A 13,041-nucleotide genomic window follows, 5' to 3' on the forward strand; every position below is an offset into this window, starting at 1 on the left:
GGAATATATTCTAGTACTTCAGAAAGACAGTTAAAATGAGAGAAAGAGAGCAAGAAACTTCCAGTGGGCCTTAATACTAAGGATTTAACACTGATTCAAAGACAAACTCACCATTAATAGCCATATTATTAAGACATCACATTTAACTCACTTCTCACAAGAAGCAAAGTAAGAGCAAATGAATACAATCCTAGCTCATAAGCTTCAGCTCAGTATTCACAAGCCCTGATTCTCTGTACATAGTACCAAACTGAATATGTATGCAGTGACTTATATTATATCAATTTTTAAATTTTTTTACCTTTAGCTCCCCCAGGGGGCTTTCTAAAGGCCGTGGGAGGGTCTGCAAATGTCCCCCCTCCTTCTGCTGGTCTCTAGGGCCTCACAGGGACCATTTGAGCATGTGCGGTGGCCATCTTTAAAAAATAGTTTTTTTAAAAAATGGCTGCTGAAAACAAACTGACTGCCGCGCATGCTCAAATGGCCTCTGCAAGGCCTGGCATGGCCTACGGCCTCACAGAGGCCGTTTGAGCATGCGCGGTGGCCATTTTATTTTTGGCAGCCATTTTAAAAAAATTAATTCCAAAAAATGGCGCCCCCTCTTCAAGTGGTGCCTGGGGCACGTGCCCTGCCTGCCCCACCCTAGATATGCCACGGGTAGGCAGAAACCCAAACAAGACTGGGGTGATAGCAAAAATACAAAATTTTGAAGGATAAAAGAAACAGGGAAGAATAAAAAACATGAGCTTGAGATGGGTAGTTTAAAGCACTGCAACCTTAGCGCCCCTGTTGGCGTTGGAACGACAACTCACAGCATCATCAGACTCACAGTTGTTGTTCAATGGCTGGAGAGTCAAGGTTACCTGCCCCTGGTCCAAAGGATGAAAGGAGGAGTCAAGGAGGTGGGGTTTCTGTGGGAAAGAATACTCTGCACTCTTTGGAATAGGAGAGAATATTTTGGAGGATTATTCTACCCATACTATTAAATGTATTGGAGAATATTCTTGCCAGGCCTTCGTTCATACATGAGTAAAAACTTGCTGACTGACCAGCAGAGAATAAAAGAATGTTGCCTGTTTATCCCCCACCCCACTGCCTTTTTTCTTTCCTTTTTTGGCATAATCTCTACAACTGCATCACAGGAAAGGGTGGAAATGATTGTTTAGGTTTTGGACTGCTTCAGCCAGAGGAAATGAACTTGAAAAAATGTGATTGAGCTTTCCTAATTGGTCTCTGATCTCCCTTCTCCCCCTTGCCAGAGATCAATGGAGATCAACAAGGCTTGAAACGCCTTTAAACACAGGTACTGGGCCCTCTAAGTATTTTTTCTCACAGGCAGAAAGAAAGTTAAAATGTGACTCCCACAGTATCAGCTGCCCCTATAGGCAGGGGGTGGCTGTGTCCCATTAAGGGGAATGATGCCTTCTCCTTCTGCAATGCAATCAAGCAGACCATACAATTAGTGGCTATTAGGTTGCGTTGTGGATTTATTGAATGATACACTTTATTTGTTGGACATCTCATTACAACTTGTTCTCAGGCTGGCTCAATAAAAATTTATGGGGTTGGAGATGTGCAGACAGTTGGTGCCTCTTAGCAGCACATGGTTAGATTGCTGCAATTCAGTGGCAGTGGTTGTGTCCACAGAACTCTTAGGAAGCTTTCGGCATCCCCTGGCAGTTCCTTGAGCCCTGTGGAGTAGACATGCTTTCCATTCGGAGGGTTGGACGAGGGAAGGAGCAGTTGGGGGGCGGAAGGGCTTTGGCTCTTTCCAGCAGTGCTGCCCTAACTAACGCGGCCTCTGCCAGCTGGGCAAGGTGAAGGCTGCCCTAATCCACTGCGCCTGCTGCCTCTTGCAGTAAAAAGATGCTGAGAGATGCCTGCAATTTCTGGCCATTTTAATGTGAAGGAGCGAAGCACAAGGGCGGTTCCCAGAGGCATGTCCTGCCTCATCCAAGGGGGCCAGTGCAGTGTCAAGTCTCAGCCTTGCCTCTGACCAGCGGGCTGGAGAAGCACCCCTCCCTCGTAGCCCCCGCCACCCCCAACCCCCTGCAGTCTAAGAATGCTAAGGCCTAACCCGCAGTGGGCCTGCCTCCAGAGTCCAGACCATGCGCATGAAAGTCCTCTGCACACTAGCCAAGTGTTAAGTGTGAAGGGCTTCCTTCTGTCCCCAGAAATGCCGGCCCAGGCACCGCTGTCTTCTCCTTCCTGGGGGCACGTGGGGACACCTGCCCCAGTTTGCTCTAGCAGGGGAAATTCCTGCCAGAGCAGAGGTGTCGCTATACCTGGAGCCTCTTTGAAGGGGAGGAGAATGTCCCTGGTCAGATCCCTGAAGGAGTGGGGTTTCTGGCTCCTTCTGCTGAGTGGGGCCTGATTCTGTACCCGGACCTGGAGTGAGAGGCTGCCGCGATGCTTCTCCTTCCGAGCGGCCAGGAGTCTCTCTTAAGGGGCCGCAAAGTGACGCCAGGCCTGGGGGGGGGGGGCGGCGGCAATCAGGAGTGCCTGCCCCCCTCCCCCTTATGCCCCAAACTGCCTGTAGGAGCGGCGACCTGTGCCCCAGCCCTCCTGCGCCCTCCGTCCAGAATGGCTCCTTACTCCAGCCCTGGGGCCGCAGGGGTGCCCAGCCGGCCACTTGCGACCAAAGCCAGGGCGTCTCCTCCAGGGCCATTTGCCCGCGCAGGGCAGGCCCCTTCAGGGGAGCCACAGAGGGAGAGCCAGCAGCCAGCCCGAAGGGGCCGTGGGCGTGTGAGCAGGATCCAGGCCAGGCGGGGCGTCGACCTGCTGCCGGGCCTGCCCGCTCCGCCTCCAACAGGCGTCCGGAGGCAGCGGGGGTGGCGAGGGAGGCGGGCGTCGAGCCTCCCCGCCGTCGCATAAAAGGGCTGCTGCTGCTGCTGCTGCGGTCGGGCTCCATCGGCACCACCACCGAGGACTCCGAACTGCCAGGAAGTCGTCGCTGGGAGCCAGAGGCGTAACTATAGGGGGGGGCAGGGGGGGGCACGTGCCCCGGGCGCCATCTTTTCTGGTCACGTGGGGGGCGCCACCATGACAATTTTTTTTTTAATTTTTTGTTAATACAAATGTTTCCTGCTCAGTGCAGCAGCGCTGCAGCAGCCAAGGGAGCGCGTTGGTGCCCCCTCCCCCACGAGCGGTCCCTTCTGCGCCGCCCGTGCCCCCCCATTGCTTTGCTGGCGCCTGGCGGCCAGTCAGTGGCCTGGCTTGGCGGCGGCGGGCGCTTGTGAGGAAAAACCTAAGTATAATGTAGTATGTTGGGGGGCGGGGGTGCCTTTCAGTGCTTGCCCCGGGCGCCGTTTCCCCTAGTTACGCCTCTGCTGGGAGCAACAACCGGCGTGGCCCTCCGGAGCAGCAGCAGCTCTGCCCGCCGCATCCCGCCCAGGTGAGCGCCCCGCCGGCCCCGGCACGCTCCGGGAGGCTCGAGCTTGTCCGCTTTGCTGAGCGTCGGTCAGTCTGCTGCTGCCTCTCTTCTCCTGCCCCCTCCGCAGAATGGCGACCAGGTCCTCCATCGGCAGCAACAGGATGACCCCCGGCGATGCCCAGGCAAGTCAGCGCGGCTCACCCGTCTCCTCCCCTGCCCGACGTGGCGGACCCGACGCCTCTGGCCAGCTTCTTTCTCCCCACCACGACCCCGGGCTGTAGCTAGAGAATAGAGCGGATGGGTTCAAAGAGCCAGGCCCCCAGCTGCATCCCCCGCTCTTCTTCATGATCTCCCTCACTGGGGGGGGGCGTGGAAGAAAGGGGTGAACGCGGGCCCCCCCTTCCCTAGCTAGGCTCCCGCCACGAACCCGCCCCCCCCCAACAGCCTTGGAGCCTCCTCCTCTCCCCCCCTCCTCCCTGGCACCTGCCTATCCCTCCATGAGACAGAGCCTCCATAGGGCGAGCCTCCTTAATGACCTGCCAGCAGAGGGGCTTCTACCCCTGGACTTCTGGACCCTCGTCCAAGGCCTCCACACCTCCGGGGGCCCCCCAAATCTTCCTTAGTCTCTCCCGGCGGGGATGTGCCAGGCAGCCGCACATGACTCTGAACTGGGCCAGGCAAGTGTGACTTCTGGCTCAGAGACTGGGGGGGATGGGGGCAGGAACAGGTGGGATGGGAATAGGTGGTCGAAATGTTTCTGCTCATGCATACTTGCATCAATAGACCTGTTGTATAGTCTCACATTCTTGTGAGTTCCGTTGCTGCTTGTGCCCTCAAGAACCCAGGTGTAAAAAATACTGCGTGTGGCAAGCATGTGTGTGGGGGGGGGGGTTGGGGGGGGTGAGGATGCTGAACTTGCAGAGTGGGGCTCCGGGCGGGGGCTCCAAAGGCCTTTAGGTGCAGGCTCCAAAATTAGAGGGGGGCTTCACTTTTTGTCCCAGAGCCCCCGCCAGGCTTGCTCTGGCCCAGCTCCTAGAGGCTCATGGGGGAGCAGAGGTTCCTAACTCCCCCTCCTCTGACGCTGTGCTGTCCCTCTTCTTTCCACAGCTGCTGCTCCCAAGCCTGCAGGTGACCAGCTGCACCCAGAATGGGGAGGCCATCGCTATTCAGGTTCGGGCCACCTTTGATAACTTCCTAATGGAGGTGAGCCGGGTGCTGACGAGCAAATACCACTAAAGGGAAGAAGAGCACCCCACCTGCGCTGGGCTGGACAGCTCTTCCTCTCTTAGCTAACAAATCCCCCCCGCCCCCCGCCTGCAATAAATCTGTTGGCCCTGAATATGCTGCTCCGGTGCCTCTTTCCTTTGCAGGTCGGGATGGGAGGGGGTGGGGACCCCCATTCCAGTTGTCAAGGACACAGAGCATGGGTGCAGCTTGTGGGACCCCGAAGCAAGGAGCCACACATGGGCAGGGTGCGGGGTTTGACCCAAAGCTGAAGGTGGGGTGTTACAAAGACAGCAGATATTTATATACCGCTTTTCAACCTAAGTTCCCAAAGCAGTTTGCATAGATATAAATAAATGCATAAAATGGCTCCCTGTCCCCAAAGGGCTCAAAAAGAAAGAAAGAAAGAGAAATGTAAAGCAGAGACCAGCAACAGCCACTGGAGGGAAGCTGTGCTGGGGATGGATAGGGCCAGATGCTCTCCCCCTGCTCCATAAAGAGAACCCCCACTTTGAAAAGGTGCCTCTTTCTTCAGTTAGCAGAGGGTTAGAGAGTGTGTGTGTCCTGGTCTTGGGGATGGGACAGCCCCTGGGGTTCAAGGGGCTGTTGGGGGCCGACTGTGAAATCAGGCCCGCTATGGAGGAGGGGGAAGAGGTACCCCGATCCCATGGTTCAGCTCCGGACCCATCCCAAAGCCCCCAGTCCTTGGCATGGAAAAGGAGAGTGGTGGGCAGAGGCGGAGCTATCCCAGAGCCCTCGGCACATGTTCAGACACTGGTGCTCCATTTCCAGAAGCCAACAGGAGGAGCAGAGGCACCATCTCTTTCCCTTCACCTGGTCTCAGACAGCCCTTGGATCCTAGAAGAGCCTTTTGGGGCGGTGTTGAGGTTATGTGTTAGTCTCCATTTTGTCTCTCCAGAGATGGCTGTTTTGTTTTAGTCTCTCTCTCTCTCCAGCCATGAGCTACAGCTGAAATAAGCTGAAGGCTCTTTCACATTTGTTTGTAACCTTTTCTTTAAATAGATCCTTGGAGTTCTTCCAGGGGCGTAGCTAGGGGATTAATGGGGCCTGTGTTTGCCCCTCTCCCCGGCGGCCCTTCGAAGTGAGGGATATTATGAAGAACATAGGGAGGGCTGAAACTGGGAGGCCCTCAGGAGCTGCGGGGCCCGGGTTCTTTGAACCCATCTGCTCAATTATAGCCACACCCCTTTGAACCCATCTGCTCAATTATAGCCACACCCCTGAGTTCTTCAGTGCCAAAGAACTGTCTCAAGACTTCCCACTTTGCTGCTTTCTCACCAATTGGTTTTGCTCCGCTATTTGAGGACTGATCTGCCATTCTTCCCCTCCAATTCCTTCCCCTCATGTAGAAGCCACTGAAGTTATTCACATGCTGATGAAGCCCAGCCCAGTTTTTGGTGCTCACACATTTTTGGATGTCTGCTCAGTTAATTTTAGATCCTGCTCAGGTTGAATCAGGAAGGCCCCCACTCTGAATGCAGGTGGAGAGGAGAGCTGGTCTATGGTAGCAAGCACGACTTGTCCCCTTAGCTAAGCAGGGTCCTCCCTGGTTGCATGTGAATGGGAGACTAGAAGTGTGAGCACTGAAAGAGATTCCCCTCAGGGGATGGAGCTGCCACTCTGGGAAGAGCAGAAGGTCCTAAGTTCCCTCCTGGGCAGCATCTCCAAGGTAGGACAAGATTTTTTTTTTTTTTTAAAGATAGGACAAGATTTTTTTTTATTGAACCAACAAACTACCAAAGCATACAGTACGTTGCCAAAGCACAATTATATACAAAGTGGTTGTTTGTACATGATATATCTACAAAGATTTGCACACAAGGATTTGGAAACCCACAAGGTTATGAAGTATATGCAGGTAGTACTGTAACTCAGGGGTGGGGGATTTCAAGGCACATCAGGTAATCGGGGTGTGTGTGTGTGTGTGTGTTTACGTCCGACATCCATTTCCACAATTTGTCCCATTGCTGTTTAGAAGAGATACTCTTGTCTTTTTGCACATAACCATACAAACTTTTCCAGAAGAGATTTACTGTCTCATCTGTGTGAACCTGATAGGGCTGACAGAGACCCCTGCCTGCAACCTTGGAGAAGCCGCTGCCAGTCTGTGAAGACAATACTCAGCTAGATAGATCAAGGGTCTCACTCAGTATATGGCAGCTTCCTATGTTCAGGTGTGCTCACACTGCCTGCATACTGCTGCCAAGGCCCCAGAACAAAACTCATTCCATACACAGGTGAAAAAAGTTAGAGTACACTGCGTGATAGGGGGTACCTGGCGTGGACGTGCCAGGAAATACGTGGGAGGATCCAGGTTCAGGCTGCCTGCTTGAGGGCAATGGGCGTGCATGAGAGGGCTCCCTCTACTGGTCACATGCAGGAAAGACAGCCTCCCTGGCACCCTGGACATAAGAAGCTGCTTTCTACTGAGTCAGACCATTGGTCCAGCTAGTTCAGGATTGTCTACACAGACTGGCAGCAACTTCTCCAAGGTTGCAGGCAGGAGTCTTTCCCAGCCCTGTCTTGAAATGCTGCCAGGGAGGGAATTTGGAAACTTCTGGATGCAAGTATTCATCCCAGAGCACCCACATCCCCCGAGGGGCATATCTTGCAGTGCTGACACATGTAGTTTCCCATTCAAATGCAGACCACGGTGGACCCTGCTTAGCAATGGGGAGGAGTCATGCTTGCTGCCACAAGTCCGAGAGTAGAGTTGGCAGGGGTGTGTAGGGCGACTCCCCTCCCCGCCTGACCCCTTATTTACATGTTTTTGTGCACCCCCGTCTTTGGAGTGGGGAGTATATTACATATTTCTAATAAATGCTGCAGCGGCAGCCCAAAGAGACGCCAGAGAGCCGCACATCAGAGGCCAACAAGTTTATTGCTGCCGACTGGGGGGCGGACGGGGAGGCGGAGGGGAGGGAGGCGTCGATGTCCATCGCGGCGGCTCCGGCGGGGCGCTCTCCTTCCGCTTAGCGGTACCTCCTGACTAAGGTCAGCCGTAAGAACAACTGGGCACTGAACAGGTCCATGGAGACATCGGTGTAGGTGCCGATGAGGGCTCTCCGTTTTCGATGGCCATGTCGATCAGGAGGGCTTGGCGCCGTGCCTGCGGAGGGAGGAGGAAGAGCAGCAGAGGCCTCAGAGGTGGGGAGCCACCGACGGGGCGTCTCCCCCTACCGGGCCAGCAGCAGCCGGACGGCCACGAGTTTATTTATTTATTTATGAGAAACATGCAATATACTCCCCACTCCAAAGACGGCGGTGCACAAAAGCATGTAAGTGAGGCGATATTAAGTATTGCGTTGTAAATGAAAAAGTAAAGCAGCTAACAGAAAGCCAATAAAGAAAAGTCTTCAATAGAGATGTGAAGATCAGCAAGGAAGGGGCTAGACGAATCTGAAGGGGAAGAGAGTTCCAAAGAAGTGGGGCAGCAGCAACCGAAAAGGCCCTTTGGCAGGTCCGAGAAGTCCCAACCCCTCGAAAAGAGGGAGGGACAAAAGGGCCAGCTGAGCTGATCTAACAGGACGGGACGGGACTAGGTGGAGAGGCGGTTCTGTAGGCGAATAAGCGCCAAGCCCTGCACGGCTTTGAAGGCAAGAACCCGGACTTTACATTGAATGCGGCAGCAAACGGGTTACCACCAGTGCAGCGGCTGCAGGAGAGGAGCATGGCCCCGCGCCGTCCAGGCTTGGCCCCAGAGCGACTGCCGGACTGTCTGCTGCGCAGGGAGGCGAGGCAGGCAGGCAGCGAAGGCCGACAAGGGAGCGTCGTCCGGCCAGACCGAGCCAGCAGCAGCAGGACGGCCAGGAACACCGCCCCCACCCCGCGCCGTCCGGGGAGCCCAGGAGGAGGGACAGTGCAGAGGGCAGCGCTTGGCCCCGGGAGGGAGAGAGGCGACTCACCTCATCGACGGGATCCAGCCGCACCTGGCTGAGGGCGTTGAGCGTGTCGGCACCAATCAGGGACATCTTGGCAGTTGGTCTCAGACTCCGGTGCCGAGCGAGCCTCCCAGCAGCCCTTATATCTGGTCTGCGAGGCCGCGCCTCGATCGCCGCTCCTCCTTCGGCCAGAGGCGCCCCGCCCCTCACCGCTGACTCCGGGCGCCTTCGGGACTCGGGGAGGCGGGGAAGGCCAGAGCAGCAGCCAGCTCCCTCCGGCAGGGTGGAAGCCCGCCCCCCCCCCCAGCATCGGCGCAGGAAGGCGTCGAACCCCGCTCTCTGCTCCCCTGCGCTGCAGGTTTGCTGCCGGTCCCTCGGCGGCTCCCCTCCACTCTGAAGGGCTCCTGCTGGTGCAAGCCTGCCCAGGCTCCGCAGGTTGCAGGCAGAGGGGAAGCAGAGGAGCAGCTCCTCACGCCGTTCTTCTTAGGGGGAGAGGAGAGAGATGGGGGGTGGAATTTAGGGGGAAATTGAAGAGGTGGGTTTTTGGTTTTGGCATGGGGCGTTCAGTAAAAAGAGGAGGGAAGTCCTCAGATGCTTCCAGGAGACCTGCATCCCTGATTAGGAAGGGAATGGAAAATACAGCTGCTAAAACCAGAGTGCCCTTATATACAGATCAATGGTGCGGCCACATTTGGAGTACTGTGTACCGTTCCAGGCACCATATCTCAAAAAGGACTGGACATTGTCGAAGTGGAGAGAAGGTGCAGACAAGGGCAACGAAGGAGATCAGGGGCCCTTAGGAGGAGAGGCTACAGCATCTGGGGCTTTGGGGTTTTTTGTGGGGTTTTTTTTTAAAGGAAGGTGACTAAGGGGGGGGGAGACATGATAGAGGTCTATAAGGTTATGCATAGTGTGGAGAAAGCAGAGAGAGAGAAATTCTTCTCCCTCAAACATAGCACTAGAAGCAGGGGTCATCCCATGAAATTGATGGCGGGGAAATTAAGGACCAGCAAATGGAAGTATTTTTTTCATACAACGCATAATCAACTTGTGGAATTCTCTGCCACAGGATGTGATGACAGTCAACAACCTCGAAGACTTTAAGAGAGGTTTGGATAACTTCATGGAAGAGAGGTCTATCAACAGGTACTAGTCAGAAAGCTATAAGCCATCTCCAGCCTCAAAGGCAGGATGCCTCTGAGTACCAGTTGCAGGGGAGTAACAGCAAGAGAGAGGGCATGCCTTTGACTCCTGCCTGTAGGCTTCCAGTGGCATCTGGTGGGCCACTGTGGGAAACAGGATGCTGGACTAGATGGGCTTCCTTGGGCCTGATCCAGCAGGGCTGTTCTTATGTTCTTATGGACCAACTTGTCCAGGGCAGCTCAGGAGTTCATAGTGGCCATGATCACTAGGGGCCTATCCCAAGTGGTCTCTGGACCAATTAACGTTGCAGGTCACACACTTGATCTTGTCTTTTACTCTGATCAGGGTGGTGTTCGTGGGTGGGGACTCCTGTGATTTTCCCATTGTCATGGACGGACCACCATCTAGTTAAGGTTAGACTTACAACCACTTTTGACCTGTGCAGGGGTGAGGGACCTATTAGAATGGTCCACCTGAAGAGGTTATTGGACCCAATAGGAATCCGAAAAACCTTGGAGAGATTTAATGTTGGCTCTGCTGGTGATCCTGTTGATGCCCTGGTGGAGAAGTGGAACAACATGCTCATCAGGGCAGTAGACACAATTGCTCCTAAGCGTCCCCTCCGACCCGCTTCAAAATTGACCGGGTCTGGGGGCCCACTGCCTTGGGGGGCCACCCAGAGGCAAGTCACATGACTTGCTCCCCCAGCCACGCACCCGCCCGGGCTTCCTTCAGTTGTATTCATCCTCCGAAACTGATGTGAGTGTTAAGCCCTGGAGCTACCAGAACAGCAGGTCTTTCTCTAGGACCATTCAATGACTTGCATCGTCCACAATTTACAAAACCTTTTAAAAACAATTTAGGATGGTGCTCTATTGTGCCACATAGTTTATATATATACAATTTTACTATACTTTTTGTTACCACTATTTAGCCTCATTGAAGATATCTTTACTTTTTGAGCTGAGCTTCAGTCAGCGGGGCGCCCATTTTAAAATCTTGTCTCTGGGCCCACTCCAACCTTGCTACGCTCCTGATTGACCCCGTGGTATACAGAAGATCTACGGGGGCAGAAGCGGCTTCTATTTATTTATTTAACATATTTTAATACTACCCCAAACTTACATCTCTGGGAGGTTTACAACAAAAAATGACAACAGGGAAATCAAAACATTGGTTAAAATAAATGACAGTAAGAAGTTAAACATTACAACAATTTAAAATTTCAAAACAATATTTTAAAACAAGGTTAAAAATATTAAAATGGTATTTAATTAAAAGCCTGGGAGAACAGATGTTATATTACAGTATATTAAGAAGATTAAGTTGGGAGTGACACTCCGAGGACACTATATTAAGAAGATTACGTTGGGGATGTGCGACACTGGCCTCTTAGGAGCCTCTTAGCACTCCTTGGTTAGATGCTGTTTTCAGTCATTCAGATGATGAGGAGCTAAGTTAATGGCAGTGGCTGTGTGTCCACAGAGCTCCTGGGAAGCTCTCTTCTTGTGACCAACGCAATGCAATCAAGCAGGCCATGCAATTAGTGGCTATTAGGTTGCATTGGGCATTTATGTAATGATCGTCTTGATTTGTTGGGCATCCCATTACAGCTTGTTCTCTGGCTGTCTCAACAATAAGGGATTGGGTTGGGGATGTGCAGACATTTGGTGCCTCTTAGCAGCACATGGTTAGATTCCTGCAGTTCAGTGGCAGTAGTTGTGTCCACAGAGCTCTTAGGAAGCGTTCGGCATCCCCTGGCAGTTCCTTGAGCCCTGTGGAGTGGACATCCTTTCCATCCATAGGGATGGGTGAGGGAGGGTGCAGTGGGGGGGCGGAAGGGCTTTGGCTCCTTTCAGCAGTGTTGCCCTAACTAATTTGGCCTCTGCTAGCTGGGCAAGGTGAATATTAAAATGGTATTTAATTAAAAGCCTGGGTAAACAGATGTTATATTACAGTATATTAAGAAGATTAAGTTGGGGATGTGCGACACTGGCCTCTTAGGAGCCTCTTAGCACCCCTTGGTTAGATGCTGTTTTCAGTCATTCAGATGATGAGGAGTTAAGTTAATGGCAGTGGCTGTGTGTCCACAGAGCTGCAATGCAATCAAGCAGACCATGCAATTAGTGGCTATTAGGTTGCGTTGGGCATTTACTTAATGGTCATCTTGATTTGTTAGACATCCCATTACAGCTTGTTCTCTGGCTGTCTCAACAATAAGGGATTGGGTTGGGGATGTGCAGACATTTGGTGCCTCTTAGCAGCACATGGTTAGATTCCTGCAGTTCAGTGGCAGTGGTTGTGTCCACAGAGCTCTTAGGAAGCTTTCGGCATCCCCTGGCAGTTCCTTGAGCCCTGTGGAGTGGACATCCTTTCCATTCGGAGGGATGGGTGAGGGAAGGAGCAGTTGGGGGGCGGAAGGGCTTTGGCTCTTTCCAGCAGTGCTGCCCTAACTAACGCGGCCTCTGCCAGCTGGGCAAGGTGAAGGCTGCCCTAATCCACTGCGCCTGCTGCCTCTTGCAGTAAAAAGATGCTGAGAGATGCCTGCAATTTCTGGCCATTTTAATGTGAAGGAGCGAAGCACAAGGGCGGTTCCCAGAGGCATGTCCTGCCTCATCCAAGGGGGCCAGTGCAGTGTCAAGTGTAGTTGCCAAGAGGCCATCAATCTGTGCTCAGAGACAACCTTTGTCTCTACAGACACATGGTCTAACCGTGGACAAGGGAATACAGGGCTTACAAGAGAGTCACTCCCAGAAAGCCCTCTTCTTTTAATATATATATATATAAGAACACCAGTGCATTGAACACCAAAACAAGCCTCCCCAATCCCACCCAAATATCTGGTAAAAACTCAGTTTGTAAAATGCTACAACTCAAGAACTTCATTCGTATTAAAATGAATATGAATGGATGAATCTTCCCTTTCTGAGCATACCATGAAGGGGTTCCTAAAGCCAGGTCTCTCCATCAAGTGGAGCCAGTGCAAATCCTCCTTAGGACCAGGAGGAAAGCCGGGGGCGGGGGGGGGGGGGGGGCAGCAGCACCCCAGGGAAAACCGAAAGAGGAAACCTTCAGGGAGGGGGCCTCTCTCTCATTCCTGACTATTAGACTGCCAAGGAGAAAAATCCCCAAAGCGCTTTCCAGAGTAAAAGGAAGGAGAAGATGGAGACTTAAAATCTGGTTGGTTTGCTGAGAAGGCAAAAGGAGACTCCATGGACGGTGTGCTGAGAGGGGTGCTGCTGTGCTTGGGTTGAAGAGGGGCACTTTGTCAAATCCCCCCTGGAACTGGGGAGACTTTCCCAGCTGCCTCTTGGCCCAGTGAACAGCTTCCTTGAGCGAGCTGCCTGATAGCAGATCTGCCCTCTAACAGGAATCAGCGCAAGCCTTTATTTTCCATAG

The 13,041-nt window shown here is 53.2% G+C and overlaps 1 long non-coding RNA gene across 1 annotated transcript; it reads right to left on the minus strand.

The window, feature by feature from the left end:
* Positions 1-7,480: 7,480 nt before the first annotated feature.
* Positions 7,481-8,783, minus strand: LOC128336732 (uncharacterized). The gene is made up of 2 exons (XR_008312054.1): positions 8,524-8,783; positions 7,481-7,727 (listed from the first exon to the last, which is right to left on the minus strand). It is a non-coding gene; the product is annotated as an uncharacterized LOC128336732 (long non-coding RNA).
* Between the last annotated feature and the right edge of the window lie 4,258 nt (positions 8,784-13,041).

Source organism: Hemicordylus capensis, chromosome 13, assembly GCF_027244095.1.
Source record: "Hemicordylus capensis ecotype Gifberg chromosome 13, rHemCap1.1.pri, whole genome shotgun sequence".
In the NCBI taxonomy this organism is placed as follows: domain Eukaryota; kingdom Metazoa; phylum Chordata; class Lepidosauria; order Squamata; family Cordylidae; genus Hemicordylus; species Hemicordylus capensis.